Source organism: Macrobrachium nipponense, chromosome 3 (genome assembly GCF_015104395.2).
Source record: "Macrobrachium nipponense isolate FS-2020 chromosome 3, ASM1510439v2, whole genome shotgun sequence".
In the NCBI taxonomy this organism is placed as follows: Eukaryota; Metazoa; Arthropoda; class Malacostraca; order Decapoda; family Palaemonidae; genus Macrobrachium; species Macrobrachium nipponense.
The window spans coordinates 18063845-18071344 of record NC_087202.1 but is presented as its reverse complement, the minus strand read 5'-3'; positions in this window follow the sequence as shown (position 1 = coordinate 18071344).

The window sequence follows — 7500 nt, the reverse complement described above, 5'->3', positions numbered from 1 at the left end:
GCAGAGGATCTTATACAAAAAATTAACAGTTTGAATATCCCCACAATATCCAATTGCTCAGCCTTGACGTCAAATCATTATTTACCAAAGTCCCGATCCCCGACGTGATGTCCTTTCTAAAGAGGAAGTTACATCTATATGAAGACCATTTTCCTCTCAGTATTGACAAATCAATAAAAACTAATCAACCTTTGTGTAAGTACAACGTGTTTTCTTTCAATTGTAATTTTTACAAACAAACATTTGGTTGTAGCATGGGCAGTCCCTTATCCCCCTTCTAGCAAACCTATACAAAGAATATTTCGAAACAGAAATTTTGTCATCTATCATACCCCGCAATATGATCTGGCTTAGATACGTAGATGATATTTTTTGCTTACTGGGATGATAGCTGGGGAGATTTCAATGAATTTTTCAATCAACTAAATTCCTTAGTTCCGACCACAAAATTTAAAACAGAATGGGAAAAGAGAGGAAAACTGCCGTTCCTAGACGTACTAATAATAAGAGAACAGAATAGGTATGCGCTCACAGTATTCAGCAAACCCATTTTCGCTTTTTCATATATTCATTTTTAAGTTACCACGATATATTCGTAAAGATCATGGCCGGGTATAACCTATTCCTCATGGGGGCTTAGAATGTGTTCAAATTGGTACTTAGATAAAGAATTCAACACGATCCGCCAACACCTAACGCAACTGCCCTACCCACCATACATTATCGAGAAGGCTGTAAATAAAGCGAATACAGTATACTATAGAGGTCCCACTCACAATAGACAAATAGATTTCAACAATAAAATAAAACTTCCTTACGATGACAACATCCAAAATGCTACAGAACACCTCCGGTCTAATAATCATCTTATTTTCCATTATCCCAAATCCATCGGGAGTTCGCTCATTAACGTATACTTAAATAAAAGAGGAGAAGAAGGCGGGGTTTACAAGATACCGTGTAGCAATTGTAATGAGAATTACGTTTGGGAAACTGGTCGGAACATCTCGCAAAGATTAGCAGAGTACAAAAGATCAGTGCGATATGCATCAGGGAACTCGATGATTTTCCTACATATTAGGGACAAAGGCCATAATATTAACTGGAGTGGGGCAGAGCTGGTTTTCAAAAGCAGCTGTCCGTACAAAAGGAAGATGCCGGAATCTGCTATCATCAGTCAAACCAACAATATGAACCTGTCAGGAGGACAGTGGAAATCGAATGACATCGACTATCTAATCCTTAGGTCGCTCCACAAGCAGGTGCCCTAGAACATCAGACCACCAGATGAGTCGCCAGACAGGAGTTAATGAGGCCAGAAGTCACCAGGGAATAGTTTAATCTCCATCCTTTCTGGTCACCAATAGAAACTTACTATCACACCTATATATGATTTGTATATAAACTTGTAAAACATCCTATATCCATATTTTACCAGTGATCAGGAGCACAGAAGGAAGTGCTCGAAATATATGGTTGCAACGTTTAAATAGTGTTTTATGGGCCTTTTATCTTCACACACACACGTACGCATATATATATATATATATATATATATATATATATATATATATATATATATATATATATATATATATATATATATATATATATAGTATATATATATATATATATATATATATATATATATATATATATATATATATGTATGTATATGTATAGTGATGTTGATAATGATTAATATTACTACTGTTATTGTAAAGGAGCGAGAGTGGATTTACTGTGTAACCTTTGTGGGAGAGAGAGAAAATACCCAATTAACATGAAAAACTCTAGCACTAGTTATTACCCGGTTCATGTAAACAACGACTGATTAATAAAGAATAATGAATGACGGGTTTTTAAGAAACCATTTAAAAGCGGCGACTAACTGAAACGTTTCATCTTGTTTATGATTTATAGAGATGTGACCTTTCATCAATTATTATAACAAACACAAACTGTTGTTGCGACAGTTGCTAGCCAGAGTGTTCTATTGTGTACTGTATTGCACTAAGAGTAAAATTCTGTCAAAGTCGTTTAGTAAATATTCATTGCTTCACTGTTTAGATCATGATTGACAATGGAACAACAATGGCTTTGTAAGCTGATGCGGTATTTCCAAGGCGAAGGACGTACATTCAAAATGGTATCGTCCTATATATATATATATATATATATATATATATATATATATTATATATATATATATATATATATTGTGTGTTTGTTTGTATGCATGCAGCATATAGAAATGTATGTAAGTAAGTATTTCAGTATACATATATATTGCCTTTACCAGATCAAAGACGGAAGCTCTTGCACTCCTTACCTTTAATATCCTCCTCTCTCTCTCTCTCTCTCTCTCTCTCTCGTCTCTCTCCTCTCTCATCTCTCTCTCTCTCCATATATATATATATATATATATATATATATATATATATATATATATATATATATATATACATATATATATATATATATATATATATATATATATATATGGAGAGAGAGAGAGAGAGAGAGAGAGAGAGAGAGAGAGAGAGAGAGAGAGAGAGTTCAGTAACGTTCGTCTTTCTATTCCATCTTTCCTTCGAATTCCTGTTCATCCCTCCGGCATTTCCTTCAAATCATCGTCAAAAGGGAGAAAATCCCTATTTGTCCTCCGGTTCTGGAAAAGCGCCTTTCGTGTGATCGGCTCCTCAGAGGTCGAATGTAACGGACCTATCGCTCGAAGGATAAGGGAATTGTAGGATTTTCTAAGAATGTGACGAAAAATAACTCTCAAAATATTTTTCCCTGATCCTTTGATATTGCCTACAAGGTTTTGTTTTTTCATGCTGAATATTGGACCCAAATACAGGAGAGAGAGAGAGAGAGAGAGAGAGAGAGAGAGAGAGAGAGAGAGAGAGAGAGAGAGAAAGAATGTAATATATTTTTCTCGAAATGATTTTTCCATCTTAACGTCTCGTTATCTCTGCATGATGAGAAATTCTACCACGCAGTCGGCTATGACATTATAGTTCATTAGCATTTTTCTTTTAATAAATTTACTTTAATAAAAATTGTAAAATCTCAACGCATCCCAGGACGAAAATGGTAAAAAGAAAGGGAGGAATAAGAGAGTTCGCTGCACAGAAATGTGGAAAATGACGCAGTAAAAAAAGAAATAAAATGCTGACATTTTTATCTAAAGATATAAAAGGCCATAATCAAGATAGATAGATAGATAAGGGGGTGATATATTAATTCTTTTGAATTGTTGAAGGGAGAAAATGTTTCCATATTTCATTGGAAATGAAAAGAGAGAGGAAAGAGAGAGAGAGCCATCTATTTAAATTTCTCATTTTAATATATAATGAACGCTTTTTCGGCATATTTGTAGAGGTAAATAATACAATTAAAACTGAAAAACTGAAGAATGCAGGAAGTATGTAGTGGATTAAAGGAAAAGGATAATGAATGAAAGACGAATTACGAAAAGAGATATACAGATATTCTAGGTAATCTTTCCTCGGGGCACTTGAATTTCCAGTGAAAAGGTATGAAATATCTGGAGAGAGAGAGAGAGAGAGAGAGAGAGAGAGAGAGAGAGAGGAGAGAGAGAGAGAGCAGGGGAAAATATCCGTTTTTCAAAAATATCCCCTCAGCGTTAAAATATTCTATAATTCACCTGGAACTAAAACTGAACTTTTTTATCAAGGTCGTACCTTGACCCATATGTAACATTGTTCTATTTAATAAATATAAAGGTTCCTATTTTCTGAGTACTGATTATTAAAGAAAATGATGTTCCGTGAAATTCGTCCTGAATAGGACCCCGAATTCTTAGTTTTCTGGGTAAGAAAACTCTTGAGATGGTTATTAGTGATATCATATAAACTACTGAGGCTAGGGGGCTGCAAACTGGTACGTTGATCATCCACCCTTCTATCATCCAACATAGCAAATTACAGCCCCTTAGCCTCAGTAGCTTTGTATATTTTAATTGAGATTAAAGTTAGCCATGATCGGAGAAAATTCGGCTTATTTTTTACTTGTTTATTGTTTTTTCTATATGACTTCATTTACTCTCCATGACATCTGCGTGACATTGAATTTGCTGTGTTTGCTTTGAGACCCATACTTGGGTGGTTGTTATTTATTTATTTATTTATTTATTTATTGTTTTTGGTACTTACGTGGGAAGGAATTCTATTGGGCTTTGTTGTTTCTTAAAACCAGGGTTGAAATTGTCAGAAACACGGAATCATGTAAGTTACTTCATAGTAGTTTTCGTCAGAACAGTATATCTCCTTCCCCAACTCGCCCCCGCCCACCCCCAATCCCCCCCAAACAAGAAAAAACTTCCCAGAATTATACAGGAAATGGATTACTTTGATGTTTTTGTTTTGTATCTTAGAATACCTGTAATCTTGAGCGAACCATGATAGTCTTCGATTATACTAAAATCTGTCCACCAATAGTCACTGAATGGCATACTGTTGATTAATATTTTCAAAAACATTGGAGGGAAAACTCATCTTTTAAACAGGTTATTATTATTATTATTATTATTATTATTATTATTATTATTATTATTATTATTATTATTATTATTATTATTATTATTATTATTTTCTTTCTTTTTTGGTCTATAACAGTTTTTTTTTCTTTTTTTGACCAGTTGGTTTTAATAGTGAGGGGTTCCGGGTTGCATTAGCCTTCTTAGGAGTCCATCACTTTTCTCCGTATGTGGGCTGTTTCTAGGAGCTACTTCGGCATCTAGTTTTTCCAGGTTCCTTTTCAGGGATCTTGGGGTCGTACTTTGTGTTCCCATGATTATGGGCACAATTTCCACTGGCATATCCTTCTTATTTCTATTTTCAGGTTGTGATACTTATCAATCTTTTCTCTCTCTTTCTCTTCTACTCTAGTATCTCATGGTATTGCGACATCAATGAGTGATACTTTCTTCTTGATTTTGTCAATCAACGTCACGTTTGGTCTATTGGCACGTATCACCCTATCTGTTCTGATACCATAGTCCTAGATGATCTTTGCTTGATTGTTTTCTATCACTCTATCAAGTTTGTGTTCATATCACTTATTACTGCAAGGTAGCTGGTGTTTGTTGCACTGGCTCCAGTGAAGGGCTTTTGCTACTGAATCTTTGTATTGGTTCCGTGCAAGTGCCGGACATTCGCTTTCTATGTGGTTTATGGTCTCGTTTTTCATATTACACTTCCTGCATATGGGTGAGCTGTTATTCCCATCTATCGTTCTTTGGATATATCTGGTTCTTAGGGCCTGGCCTTGTGCCGCAGTTCTCCCCTCTGTAGCCATTGCCATGTTTCATCGCTGGCCAGTTCTTTAGTCTGACTCATGTACTGTCCGTGCATTGGTTTGTTGTGCCAGTCCTCTGTTCTGTTTGTATTCTCCTGTCTGTATATTTCTGGGTCTTCGTCTACTTTTATCAGTCCTTCTTCCCATGCACTCCTTAGCCACTCGTCTTCACTAGTTTTCAGATATTGCCCCAGTGCTCTGCTCTCGATGTTGACGATGTTGTATGCTTAGTAGTCCTCTCCCTCCTTCCTTTCGTGTTAAGTATAATCGGTCTGTTTTTGCTCTTGGGTGTAGTGCTTTGTGTGTCGTCATGTGTTTCTTAGTTTTCTGGTCTATGCTGCGGAGTTCAGCCTTTGTCCACCCCACTACTCCTGCTCAGTACCTGATTGCTGGTACTGCCCATGTGTCTATGGCTTTCATCATATTTCCGGCGTTGAATTTTGACTTGAGTATCGCCTTAAGTCTCTGCATATATTCTTTACTGATCGTGTCCTTCATCTGTTGTTGTTTTATATCCTCTCTTTCTATTATTCCAGGTATTTGTATCCTGTCTCATATATGTGTTTGATGCTATTCCCCTCTGGCAGCTTTATCACTTCAGTCCATGTTACTTTGTCTTTATGCATGTTGACCAAGGCACATTTTTCTACTCCAAACTCCAGTATTATTATTATTATTATTATTATATTATTATTATCATCCGGAATGTGAGCTCACGTAGAAGGAAACCAGCCTTAAAGACATGAGCACCCGCAAACAAATGTTATTGTGGGAAGAATAGTAAAGAAACACAAACAAATAGTAATTATTAAGTTCAGGTTCTAATAACATGTGAGTAGAGAATTTTTTTAGCCTCTTTCTGACGTCAGTGTTTGGAAAGAACTCCAGCTTTATCCCGTGAAATGACCCACATGACCTCTATCCTGGAAAGTCGATGTGCGGGAATGATAAAACTTTCAGCCGCATGAACACGTCCAGATGCATCGTATCCGGATACCAAATGAACGTTGCCAGGTCCATTAAATCAAGATAAGAAACTTTGAGGCGTCAGATTACGAGGTCTTTTAGGACATTTCTTTCGAAACTTTCATCCTAGACACTGACTTGGGTTATATATATATATATATATATATATATATATATATATATATATATATATATATATATATATATATAATATATATGAATATTACCATACACCTTTTTACCGTTTGAAAATTATGGTACCAGATGATTGGCTTTATTGCTTATGAACAAATCTTCAAGGATGAGGTTGGTAGCCCTAGGCTTTTGTTCTTCACTGTATTAGTTCTTGGTATACACCACACGTATATATATATATATATATATATATATATATATATATATATATATATATATATATATATATATATATATATATATATATATATATATATATATATATATATATATATATATATAATATATATATATATTTATATATATAGAAACGCACATTTATATATTCTGTAGACCTTACAGGTACGCGGAAATCCTGGTTTTAAATGGCACAAAATATGCTTCTACGACAATGTTAAAGAAAAAAAGGGAAATAAAAAGAGGAATTTTGTCGCGAATCTGAAGGGAAACTATTTCCCATTTCCATTTATGTCCTTGTCCTTCAACCGTGAGTGCAGGAAATTCCCTTTCCTTTGAATGCAAATGTCAATTATTAAAATGGTTTTCCAGGGAAAAATATGGGCCTTTTACTGGAAAAATAATATTTTCATTCATTATAATACATTTCAATGGTTTTTGGTTGTTTGGATAAATCTGGCTTATTAAGACAATGGTCATTGTTTTAAGACGGCTCGTAGATTTGATAAATGGTTGAAGGTTTTAAGACGACCGATGTAGGCCTTAGGACTCCTCCAACCTACAGAGCCGACTTCCAATGAACAAGCCCTTCGTGGAAATATATGCTGGTTAATTTCAATAATTTTGTTTGAATAATTTTATGAAAGGACTAGCATTATAATTATATACTTTTATATACAAGTGAACAATTAATTCAAACTGATAGTTTTCTAAGTAGATATAAAAAAGTACAAATATATTTAATCTTTCAACTAAATATGAATTGGTATCATAAAGTTTAAATACGATAAATTATTATCATTAATAATAATTGCAGATGAAATGGTAGCTGCCTTT